Here is a 13,966-nt window from a genome sequence, read left to right on the forward strand (position 1 = left end):
ATTTGCATCGAGGATTTTTTTCTGTTGAATTACTCGATTCAATCGAGTAATCGTTTCAGCCCTATTCCGAAGTTTTGAACGAAGCGACTTCGGATGAAGCATCCAAAGCTCGCTTCGCTCAACACTATCTTTTTATTGAGAACACTTCCCTCCTAAACCCTAATTTGGTTTCAACTCCAGTGACCCTCCTTTCCTAACGGCCTTCCTTTCTTTTGGGTGTCATGTATGGATATAATTCTCTCTAAGGCTATGTTCACATAAGAAAATCTGACCTGAAATTCCTAGAGAATCCATGGTCAAGATCCACAATTAAAATTGTATTCTGTTGTGGGTTGTCCAGTGCATCGACATAATGTAACACAATGGAGCTAATACGTGGCAATAATGAACATGCTGTGGATTTTAAAATTCAGCGCCAAGACCAAACAAATGGACCTGGTGTCTTATCTTCCTCTCAGATAATCCTTAACCACTTCCCATCCGGGCCCTTTGCCCCCTTCCTGACCAGGCCAAATTTTGCAAAACTGACATATCTCACTTTATGTGGTAATAACTTTGGAACACCTTTATTTATCCAAGTCATTCAGAGATTGTTTTCTCGTGACACATTGTACTTCATGATAGTCATAAATTTGAGTCAAAATATTTCACCTTTATTTATGAAAAAATCCCAAATTTACCCAAAAATTTGAAAAATTCGCAATTTTCTAAATTTCAATTTCTCTGCTTTCAAAACAGAAAGTGATACCTCATAAAATAGTTATTATTTAACATTTCCCATATGTCTACTTTATGTTGGCATCATTTTGGAAATGTCATTTTATTTTTTTAGGACGTTAGAAGGCTTAGAAGTTTAGAAGCAATTCTTCAAATTTGTAAGAAAATTGCCAAAACCCACTTTATAAGGACCAGTTCAGGTCTGAAGTCACTTTGTGGGGCCTACATAGTGGATACCCCCATAAATGACCCCATTGTAGAAACTACACCCCTCAAGGTATTCAAAACCGATTTTACAAACTTTGTTAACCCTTTAGGCGTTCCACAAGAATTAAAGGAAAATGGAGATCAAATTTTTAAATTTCACTTTTTTGGCAGATTTTCCATTTTAATAAATTTTTTTCTTTAACACATCGATGGTTAACAGCCAAACAAAACTCAATATTTATTACCCAGATTCTGCGGTTTACAGAAACACCCCACATGTGGTCGTAGACTGCTGTATGGGCACACGGCAGAAGGAAAGGAACTCCACATGGTTTTTAGATGCCATGTCCCATTTGAAGCCCCCTGATGCACCCTTACAGTAGAAACTCCCAAGAAGTGACCCCATTTTGGAAACTAGGGGATAAGGTGCCAGTTTTATTAGTACTATTTTTGGGTACATATGATTTTTTGATCATTCATTATAACACTTTATGGGGCAAGGTGACCAAAAAATTGGTTGTTTTAGCACAGTTTCTATTTATTTATTTTTACAGCGTTCACCTGAGGGGTTCAGTCAAGTGACATTTTTATAGAGCAGATTGTTACGGACGTGGCGATACCTAATATGTATACTTTTTCTCATTTATTAAAGTTTTACACAATAATAGCATTTTTGAAACCAAAAAATTATGTTTTAATGTGTCCATGTTCTGAGAGCTATAGTTTTTTTATTTTTTGAGAGATTTTCTTATGTAGGGGCTCATTTTTTGCGGGATGAGGTGACGGTTTTATTGGTACTATTTTGTGGGACATACGCATTTTTGATCACTTGGTGTTGCACCTTTTGTGATGCAAGGTGACAAAAATTGCTTGTTTTGACACAGTTTTTTTTATTTATTTTTTACGGTGTTCACCCGAGGGGTTAGGTCATGTGATATTTTTATAGAGCTGGTTTTTACGGACGCGGCAATACTAAATATGTCTATTTTATTTTATTTTTTCTATTTTATTTTTATTTTTTTATTCCTTACTTGGGTTTTTTTTTTTTTTTACATGTGAACCTTTTTTTTATTTTATTTTTTCAACACTTTATTTTTTTATTTTACACTTTTCGTCCCCCATAAGGTCATACAAGACCTCTGGGGGACATTTACTTCACTTTTTTTTTATTTTTTCACTGTTGATTTCTCCTGTAACTGGGGCTGAGATAGTAGCCCCAGTTACAGTGGAAATGCACCCCTATAGAGGCTGTACAGCAGCAATCCTGCGCTGTACAGCCTCAGTGCAGGGCTGATCGAGGTCTCTGAGAGACCTCACACAGCCCCTGCACTCTCCGGTCCCGGCGGTCACATGACCGCCGGGCCGGAACAGGAAGCGCACAGCGCTTCCTGCTCTGCAGACACAGCGCTCGGTGAGCGATGTGTCTGCAGCGATCGTGAAGGCAGGGACACCTGGGCACTGTCCCTGCCTTATCTCTGGGTTGCCCTGCTGTCACTGACAGCGGGCAACCCGATCAGCAGCTGCACGATTAGCGTGCAGCTGCTATTTCTGACAGGACGTTTTAAAACGTGCTGTCAGAAATAGACGTCCACCCATAGGACGTTTATATCCTATGGGCGGACGTGAGGCGGTTAAAGGAGTTTCCGAGATTTTAATATTGATGACCTACAGGTGAAACTCCAAAAATTAGAATATCGCGCAAAAGTCCATTTATTTCAGTAATGCAACTTAAAAGGAATTGCATTAATGCAGCTTAAATTAGAATTTTGTGAAAAGGTTCACTATTCTAGGCTCAAAGTGTCACACTCTAGTCAGCTAATTAATCCATACCCCCTGAGCAAAGGGGACCTGAGATTGTGACTTTGGGGTTTTCATAAGCTGTAAGCCATAATCATCCAAATTATAACAAATAAAGGCTTGAAATATCTCGCTTTGCATGTAATGAGTCATTGTCATATATTAATAGAGTAATGAGCGAGCACTCAAAAACTTGACAACCAAATTGACATGTGCAGAAAATATTTATTATATCCCCATAAAATACAAGTAATAAAATTTATAAGAACAATGTAGCAATAATATACAACATTACAATCACATATATTGTGGTAGATATGATCAACACTATATTCATATGACTCAATAGTGTCGATAAATTCAATAATATATATCACACCAAGAAACTTCAAGTATATGCTGTTATTTGGGAAAGAAGGCGTATTATCTTCTAGAGCTCTATCCCAATTTGGGAAACTGAATGTCACTGAAAATGTTGTAGGTGTATTCACTGGGAGCGCAACATGTTCATAATGTGTCCACAGGAATCCTGATAATGTGAAAAGTCTCTTATAGCTGATCCTTTTAAGCTCGATATGAGCTTTGGATTGAAGAAAACTTTAAATCGATATTTGGCTTACCGTCAAGCGTCTGCTGTCTCCCTATTGCTTCAATGGAGCTTTAAATATTTGCCGGCTTATTCAGTCGCTCCATACAGCAAGCTGGTTTAAATTTCGCGGGAGTTCCAAAGATCGCGGGAGTTGTCACTCTGTTCCGCAATTTCCTTTGGTGCAGCTTTCGACGATAAGAATAGTTAATCCTTTACTGTAGAGATTTTCTTCTGTATGGCCATACAGTATTATCGGAGGCTTTTCAATGCAGGTACATCACTTGTTTCACCATACGCGTTACGGGTAGATTCACTCTCCCTTCCTCAGTGGTCAAGTGTCTGCCTGCTCTGCCTCCATTTTTATCCATTCCTTTGATTGCTTCCCAAATCTCGGACACCTGTTGTTCATGCTACTCCCAGTTTGCAAGGGAATCCTCCCACATAATCAAGGGATAATTCTATACAGCCTTGATTAAAAAAAAAAAAATAATGATTATTTTTTTTTTTTTCTCTTGCAGTTTCCATGCGTTTTTTATGCGTTTTTTTTGGGGACACATGCGTTTTTTGGCCCAGATGTCCCAATTGGTGTGATATATCATTATGTGAAATATAAACTTGATATCTGATTACTAACACTTATAAAATGACTTTTTATAATAAAATATTATTAAACAAATTTTCAAGATTAAAATATCAATATAAGAATATAAAACAATAAATAATAAATGTGAGGAATCTTGAAAGTTTCATAGGAATCCTAGAGTTCAATACAATTATTCGGATTTGATAGAGAAAGAAGGATGGGTATCTCGGAGCCAAGGACACGTCGCAGCGCCGATAAACGGCCTAGCATGCGACGTGCCGTCGGCCACGAGACACCCAACCTACATAAATCCAAAAATTTCCAACTCCGAATTAAGGCCTTTCGGTTGTAGAGATCCAAATTCATAAATGCGTCTGGATTCTATCCTAGACATTTGTCTGATAAAATCCTCGCCTCTCCAGTGTTTCTCCACCTTCTCCAGTGCCGTAAACACCAGACTTGATGGATCCTGATTATGCATCTCTTTATAATGTTTAGATAGGGAATGTTTATCGTACCCCTTCCTGATGTTGGCAATATGTTCGGCCACTCTTTTTTTGAATGGCCTCTTGGTACGTCCTATATATTGTCTGTTACAGGGGCACTGGAGAAGGTAGATAACTCCACTGGAGTCACATGTAAGACGAGCTTAAAAGGATATGCTATAAGAGACTTTTCACATTATCAGGATTCCTGTGGACACATTATGAACATGTTGTGCTCCCAGTGAATACACCTACAACATTTTCAGTGACATTCAGTTTCCCAAATTGGGATAGAGCGCTAGAAGATAATACCCCCTCTTCCCAAATAACAGCATATACTTGAAGTTTCTTGGTGTGATATATATTATTGAATTTATCGACACTATTGAGTCATATGAATATAGTGTTGATCATATCTACCACAATATATGTGATTGTAATGTTGTATATTATTGCTACATTGTTCTTATAAATTTTATTACTTGTATTTTATGGGGATATAATAAATATTTTCTGCACATGTCAATTTGGTTGCCAAGTGTATGAGTGCTCGCTCATTACTCTATTACTACATTTGCCTTTAAGAGAGGGTGGGGTGATTCCCTCTATATGAGCTTGCAGCACCATACCTTAACTACTTGCTAGTGAGCCACCACAACCTACCACTATTCATTGTCATATATTAGTTTCACCTTTTAAGTTGCATTACTGAAATAAATGAATTTAGCACGATATTTATATTTTTCGAGTTTCACCTGTATATCAGATCGCTTGAAGAGAACGTTCCACATTATTATGCATATTGAATTTAAGTGTCATAAAGATATAATTTTTTTTGTTTCTCTATGAAACTCATGGATGGTATTGTGTCTCGGGGCTCTTTGGATCACTGAAATCAATCTCAAACACCTGTGATAATTAGTTTGTCAGGTGAGCCCAATTAAACCAAAACTACTTAAAGGGGCTGTCTCATCTCAGACAATGGGGTCATATTGCCAGGATATGCCCCCCATTGTCTTATAGGGTGCTGGTCGCACCACTGGGACTAGGGCTGCAGTAAACAATCAGAATAAATGAATTAATAGACTGTTTTCCTTTATAAAAACTCATCAGACCCCCCCCCATCAGTCCCCAACACCCTTCGTTCCCCCCTGTGTGATCAGCCCAAGTGCATCAGTTCCCCCGTTGCCATCAGCCCCCACCCCAGTGCCTTCTGCTCTGCCCCCCCTTGTGCCGGCAGCTCTCCCCCACCCCCACTCCTCCTGACACCCGGAGTGCACAGTGTCATTGGTTGCTATGACGCTGTGCACTCCAGGCACCCGGCCTCTTAGGCGCACCAACTTACCTTTCCAGCAGGGGCGGTGGTGCCATCGGGTCCCCGTGGGGCTGTAGGGCGGACCCGATAGCATGGAAGGCAGCGCGATGCCTTCCTGAGGCATCTGCGCTGCCTTCCGGTGACGAGCCTGTGAGATCCAGCCCCCTGGATCTCACAGGCCGGAAGCTGTACGAGTAATACACACAGTATTACTCATACAGCCAATGCATTCCAATACAGAAGTATTGGAATGCATTGTAAAGGATCAGACCCCCAAAAGTTCAAGTCCCAAAGTGGGACAAAAAATAAAGTGAAAAAAATAATGTCCCCCCCCCCCCCAAAAATTAAAAGTTTCAAGTCAAAATAAACAAAAACGTCACTTTCCCCAAATAAAGTTAAAAATAATTTGGTAAAAAAATAGGAAAAAAAATAAACATTAGGTATCGCAGCATGCGTATCGACTGGCTCTATAAACATATCACAAGACCTAACCCCTCAGATAAACACCGTAAAAAATAAAAACTGTGCTAAATAAACCATTTTTTTGTCACCTTACATCACTAAAAGTACAACACCAAGCGATTAAAAAGGCGTACGCCCACCAAAATAGTACCAATCTAACAGTCACCTCATCCCGCAAAAAATGAGCCCCTACCTGGGACAATCGCCCAAAAAATAAAAAAACTATGGCTCAGAATATGGAGACACTAAAACATCATTTTTTTTTGTTTTAAAAAAGCTGTTATTGTGTAAAACTTGCATAAAAACATATACATATTTGGTATCGCCGCGTCCGTAATAAGTTACTCTATAAAAATATCACATGACCTAACCCCTCAGATGAACACCGTAAAAAAATAAAAATGCAATTTTTTGTCATCTTACATCACAAAAAGTGTAATAGCAAGCGATCAAAAAGTCATATGCACCCCAAAATAGTGCCAATCAAACCACCATCTCATCCCGCAAAAAGTGAGACCCTACCTAAGATAATCGCTCCAAAAACTGAAAAAACTATGGCTCTCAGACCATGGAGACACTAAAACATTTTTTTTTGTTTAAAAAATTAAATCAGTGTAAAACTTACATAAATAAAAAAAATTGTATACATATTAGGTATCGCCGCGTCCGTGACAACCTGCTCTATAAAAATACCACATGATCTAACCTGTCAGATGAATGTTGTAAATAACAAAAAAAACGGTGCCAAAACAGCTATTTCTTGTTACCTTGCCTCACAAAAAGTGTAATATAGAGCAACCAAAAATCATATGTACCCTAAACTAGTACCAACAATACTGCCAACCTATCCCGTAGTTTCTAAAATGGGGTCACTTTTTTGGAGTTTCTACTCTAGGGGTGCATCAGGGGGGCTTCAAATGGGACATGGTATAAAAAAAAACAGTCCAGCAAAATCTGCCTTCCAAAAACCATATGGCATTCCTTTCCTTCTGCGCCCTGCCGTGTGCCCGTACAGCAGTTTACGACCACATATGGGGTGTTTCTGTAAACTACAGAATCAGGGCCATAAATATTGAGTTTTGTTTGGCTGTTAACCCTTGCTTTGTAACTGAAAAAAAAAATATTAAAATGAAAAATCTGCCAAAAAAGTGAAATTTTGAAATTGTATCTCTATTTCCCATTAATTCTTGTGGAACACCTAAAGGGGTAACAACGTTTGTAAAATCCGTCTTAAATACCTTGAGGGGTGTAGTTTCTAGAATGGGGTAATTTTTGGGTGGTTTCTATTATGTAAGCCTCACAAAGTGACTTCAGACCTGAACTGGTCCATAAAAAGTTGGTTTTTGAAAATTTCTGAGAAATTTCAAGATTTACTTCTAAACTTCTAAGCCTTGTAACGTCCCCCAAAAATAAAATGTCATTCCCAAAATGATCCTAACATGAAGTAGACATATGGGGAATTTAAAGTAATAACTATTTTTGTAGTTATTACTATGTATTATAGAAGTAGAGAAATTGAAACTTGGAAATTTGGTATTTTTTTTATAAATAAAAATTATTATTTTTTACTCCATTTTACCACTGTCATGAAGTACAATATGTGACGAAAAAACAATCTCAGAATGGCCTGGATAAGTCAAAGCGTTTTAACGTTATCACCACTTAAAGTGACACTGGTCAGATTTGCAAAAAATGGTCTGGTCCTTAAGATGAAATAAGGCTGTGTCCTTAAGGAGTTAACAAGGTTCCAAGTAGAGCTTCAACATGCAACAAGAAATGGGAGTGAGACAAAACATTTTTTGAGCATTTAATTTAATGAAAACAATGAATAAACTGAAACAGGCTGTTTTTCAGCTGATCAAAAGTTTAGGACTACACCTCCAAAAAAAATTAAAAATCTCTCCCCAAAACAGAAATCCAACTTCCAAACATGAACTCAGTACTGAGTAGCTCCGCTGTTGTTGTTTATCACTTCCAAAATTAGTTTCGGCATGCTTGATGCAAGAGTTTCCATGAGGTGAGTGGGAACATTTCTCCAAGTGGTGAAGATGGCCGCACGAAGGCCATCTACTGTCTGGAACTGTTGTCCATTTTTGTAAACTTCCCTTGCCATCCATCTCCAAAGGTTCTCAATTGGATTTAGATCAGGGGAACATTCAGGATGTGCCAAAAGAGTGAGGTTATTCTACTGGAAGAAGTCCCTTGTCCTGCGGGCATTGTGTACTGTAGCGTTGTCCTGTTGAAAAACCCAGTCGTTACCACACAGACGAGGGCCCTCAGTCATGAGGAATGCTCTCTGCAACATCTGGACATAGCCAGCGGCCGTTTGACGCCCCTGCACTTCCTGAAGCTCCATTGTACCACTGAAGGAAAAAGCACCCCAGATCATTATGGCGCCCCCTCCACTGTGGCACGTAGAAAACCCCTCCACTGTGTCGCGTAGAAAACATCTCAGGTGGGATCTGCTTGTCATGCCAGTAACGTTGGAAACCATCAGGACCATCAAGGTTAAATTTTTTCTTATCAGAGAATACAACTTTCTTCCACCTTTAAATGTCCCATGTTTGATGCTCTCTTGCAAAGTCCAAACGAGCAGTTCTGTGGCGTTCAAAGAGACGAGGTCTTTGAAGAAGTTTTTTGTTTTTGAAGCCCTTCAGTCTCAGATGCCGCCTGATGGTTATGGGGCTGCAGTCAGCATCAGTAAGGGCCTTAATTTGGGTAGAGGATCGTCCAGTGTCTTGACGGACAGCCAATTGGATCCTCCGGCTCAGTGCTGATGAAATTTTTTTGGGTCTTCCACTTGACTTTTTTGTTCCATAACCCTCAGGATCATTTAAGAAATTCCAAATGACTGTCTTACTGCGTCCCACCTCAGCAGCGATTGCGCGCTGTGAGAGACCCTGCTTATGCAGTTCAACAACCCGACCACGTCTAAAAAGGGAGAGTTTTTTGCCTTTGCCATCACAACGTGTGACTACCTGACAGAAAATGACAATGAATCTTTTAAAGGCATGTGGTCCTAAAATTTGGATCAGCTGAAAAACAGCCCATTTCAGTTTAATCGTTATTTTCAATTAATTGAATGCTCAAAAAATGTTTTGTCTCACTCTCATTTCTTCTTGTTGCATGTTGACGCTCTACTTGGAACCTTGTTAAGATCCAACAATGTAAAATATGATTTTTTGCCATTTTTCAAGTGGTCTTAAACTTTTGATCAGGACTGTATTATATGGGCAAATGCCACTTTTTTATTTGGATGACAAGTCATGAGGCTAGGAAGGAAACTGTAAAATCTATATAACAAGTTACCCAAGGTAAATCTGGTTAACCCCTAAAGTAAAAAAAAAAATTGTTTTAGGAGATTGATACTTGAAAATAATCTGAATTGTTAGTTTTGGAAAGTCACTTTAATGCTTCTTCCACACACAAATTTGCTTTAGCACTTTTTTGCCACTGAAAAAAGCCATAGAAAGCCACTTATACTGCTTGTGTTTTTTATCTTTTTTCTCAATACAAATTTGTGGGTGGCATTTTTTATTCCACAAAGAAGAGGGGGAAAAAGCGCCTTAAATGGGTTGTCCGGGCTATTACTATTGATGGCTTATCCTCAGGATAGGTCCTCAATATCAGATCGGTGGGGGTCCAACACCCGGCAACCCCGCTGATTAACTGTATCTGGAGACGACGCACGCAGTGCACATGTGCCGTCTCCCTTCCTGTTCACTGCTGCTGTAGATAAAGTTATTACAAGGCATTTACTAATGTATTGTGATTGCCCATATCGCCTCCTTTGCTGGCTGGATTCATTTTTCCATCACATTATACACTGCTCATTTCCATTGTTATGACCATCCTGCAATCCATCAGAGGTGGCCGTGCTTGCACACTATAGAAAAAAAGCACTGGCCTCTCTGCTGACCAGGAACATAGGAGTGCACATAGGCTGGCGCTTTTTTCTATTGTGTGCAAGCACTGCCACCTCTGCCGGATTGCAAGGTGGTCATAACCATGGAAATGAGAAGTGTATAATGTGATGAGAAATATGAATCCAGCCAGCAAAGGAGGAAATATGGATAATCACAATACATTAGTAAGTGCCTGGTATTAACTTTCTCTACATAATAAATTCTATTTGCTGAAGTGAGACAACCCCTTTAACATGATGCGTTGTATGTCTTGAATTTCATATCTCCTAAACACTAGACTGGAGAAGACGACATGGATGGCACATCGACAGAAGAATCTCAGCATAATTTATAAACATCTACATGAGGCACTTTGTAGACCTGTTGATCAAAATGCACAGGCCCACTCACCACGTCACAGGGACCTCTGTCAAGTGGGAACCTACTCTAACTTGACACAGCGCTACATGGCGACCACCACCGCTGCAACACAGCACCTGCAGGTGACAAGACCCAAGCAGTCTATCTCCAATACGTTTTCAGTTAACATCTGGAGATGGCGTTTCATCAAAAAAAAAAAAAAAAAAAACGCCACAAAAAATTTAACTGTACTGAAAACTCCACTTAAAAACTGAATCCACGCTAAGGGCCCCTTTAGGCTCCATTCACACGTTCGTGCTGTGTTGTGGACCCGCAAAATTGCGGATCCGCAACACACCCGCCCGGCACCCCATAGAAATGCCTATTCTTGTCCGCAGCTGCGGACAAGAATAGGACATGCTCTATCTTTTTGCGGAGCTGCGGACCCAAAGATCGGGGCCAGCTCTGCAAATGCGGATGCGAACAGCACACTGTGTGCTGTCCGCATCCATTTCGTCCCTATAGAGAATGAATGGGTCCGCACCCGTTCCGCAAAATTGCGGAACGGATGCGGACCCATTTTGCGGACGTGTGAATGGAGCCTTACACATGACTTTGCTTTGGCATTTTTTGTCCACTAAAAGAAAAAACGCATGAACATTTTAATGTTTTTTTTTCTAGTGTTTTTTCCCCGCTATAGAAAAGATTTCAAAACGCCACAAGCTTCAACATGCTGTATGTGTCCTGGAATTAATTTTTCCCATAGACTGTCAGCTAATATCTCAAGCTGGTGTTTTTACCGCAAACAACGCCACTAAAAACACTAAAGTGCAAAAATACTTTTAAAAACCTATTTGTGAACCCCACCCTCTGTTGGGTGTACTCCTTATTTATAAAATGTGACTTTTAGGCCCCTTGCAGATGAGCGTTTGTCACACTGCGAGTCTGCAGCGCAGCTCCCGGCCTGACCTCCCAGCGCTGCCGGGGTCACATATCATTATATTGATTTACGATGCTATGTAACCCTTACAGTTCTGGAATGTATTGTGTTGCAGTGACAGCAGTATGTCAGTGTTATCCAATACATTCCAGAACTGTAAGGCCCCTTTCACACGAGCGAGTATTCCGCGCGGATGCGATGCGGGAGGTGAACGCATTGCACCCGCACTGAATACCGACCCATTCATTTCTATGGGGCTGTTCACATGAGCGGTGATTTTCACGCATAAATGCGTGAAAATCGCAGCTTGTTCTATATTCTGCGTTTTTCACGCAACGCAGGCCCCATAGAAGTGAATGGGGTTGCGTGAAAATCGCAAGCAAGTGCGGATGCGGTGCGATTTTCACGCACGGTTGCTAGGAGACGATCGGGATGGAGACCCGATCATTATTATTTTCCCTTATAACATGGTTATAAGGGAAAATAATAGCATTCTGAATACAGAATGCAAAGTAAAATAGCACTGGAGCGGTTAAAATTTTTTTTTTTTAACTCACCTTAATCCACTTGCTCGCGATGCCCGGCATCTCCGTCTGACTCTTTTACTGTATAGGACCTGTGGAGAGCATTAACTATAGTTTAAGGACCTGGGATGACATCACTCCGGTCATCACATGGTACGTCACATGATCTTTTACCATGGTGATTCACCATGGTAAAAGATCATGTGACGTACCCTGTGATGACCAGAGTGACGTCATCACAGGTCCTTAAACTATAGTTAATGCTCTCCACAGGTCCTATACAGTAAAAGAGTCAGACGGAGATGCCGGGCATCGCGAGCAAGTGGATTAAGGGGAGTTAAATTTTTTTTTTTTTAACCCCTCCAGCGCTATTTTACTTTGCATTCTGTATTCAGAATGCTATTATTTTCCCTTATAACCATGTTATAAGGGAAAATAATACTATTTACAGAACACCGATCCCAAGCCCGAACTTCTGTGAAGAAGTTCGGGTTTGGGTACCAAACACGCGCGATTTTTCTCACGCGAGTGCAAAACGCATTACAATGTTTTGCACTCGCGCGGAAAAATCGCGGGTGTTCCCGCAACGCACCCGCACATTTTCCCGCAACGCCCGTGTGAAAGAGGCCTAAGGCCTCTTTCACACGAGCGTGTCCGGATGCGTTCCGGCAAACCCGCGCGAGTAGGTACGCAATTGCAGTCAGTTTTGACTGCGATTGCGTTCCGTTGTTCAGTTTTTATTGCGCGGGTGCAATGCGTTTTGCACGCGCGTGATAAAAAACTGAATGTGGTACCCAGACCCGAACTTCTTCACAGAAGTTCAGGTTTGGGTTCCAGGTTGTGTAGATTGTATTATTTCCCCTTATAACATGGTTATAAGGGAAAATAATAGCATTCTGAATACAGAATGCATAGTACAATAGGGCTGGAGGGGTTAAAAAAAAAATAAAAAAAAAAGTAACTCACCTTAATCCACTTTTTCGCGCAGCCGGCATCTCTTCTGTCTTGTTCTGTGAGGAATAGGACCTTTGATGACGTCACTACGCTCATCACATGGTCCGTCACATGATCTTTTACCATGGTGATGGACCATGTGATGAGCGTAGTGACGTCATCAAAGGTCATATTCCTCACAGATCAAGACAGAAGAGATGCCGGCTGCGCGAAAAAGTGGATTAAGGTGAGTTAAATTATTATATATTTTTTTTTTTTAACCCCTCCAGCCCTATTGTACTATGCATTCTGTATTCAGAATGCTATTATTTTCCCTTATAACCATGTTATAAGGGGAAATAATAAAGATCGGGTCCCCATCCCGATAGTCTCCTAGCAACAGTGCATGAAAATCGCACCGCATCCACACTTGCTTGCAGATGCTTGCGATTTTCACGCAGCCCCATTCACTTCTATGGGGCCTGCGTTGCGTGAAAAACGCACAAAATAGAGCTTGCTGTGATTTTCACGCAACGCACAAGTGATGCGTGAAAATCACCGCTGATGTGCACAGCCCCATAGAAATGAATAGGTCCGGATTCAGTGCGGGTGCAATGCGTTCAACTCACGCATTGCACCCGCGCGGAAAACTCGCCCGTGTGAAAGGGGCCTAAGGGTTACATAACATCGTAAATCAATATAATGCTATGTGACCCAGTCAGTGCTGGAAGGTCAGGCCGGGAGCTGTGCTGTGGACTCGCAGTGTGACACACGATCGTCTGCAAGGGGCCTTAGGGTCTCTACACAAGAATATGGCTCTGGCATTTTTTTTTACCAATAAAAACAACAAAAACGTCTTACCACTACCTTTTTTCCTAATCAAGTTTTTAGCTATAGAGAAGGTGAGTGAAAACACTTGAAAAAAAAAAGGTCAATAGCTCCAGCATGCTGTGTTTTTCAAAATAAGCCAGAAAAGAAAAACAGAAAAAAAAAAAAGGCACTTAAAGGGGTTATCAGAGTTAATAAAATAAAATAAAAAAAAACACTTAAAATCCATCAGGATATACATATAATTTGGTTAAGGTAGATTTCATCAAGTTAAAACCCATATTTACACCTTTTCATGGTTCGGTCATTGCTTTGTTTACA

This window comes from Bufo bufo, chromosome 6, assembly GCF_905171765.1.
Source record: "Bufo bufo chromosome 6, aBufBuf1.1, whole genome shotgun sequence".
Lineage (NCBI taxonomy): Eukaryota > Metazoa > Chordata > Amphibia > Anura > Bufonidae > Bufo > Bufo bufo.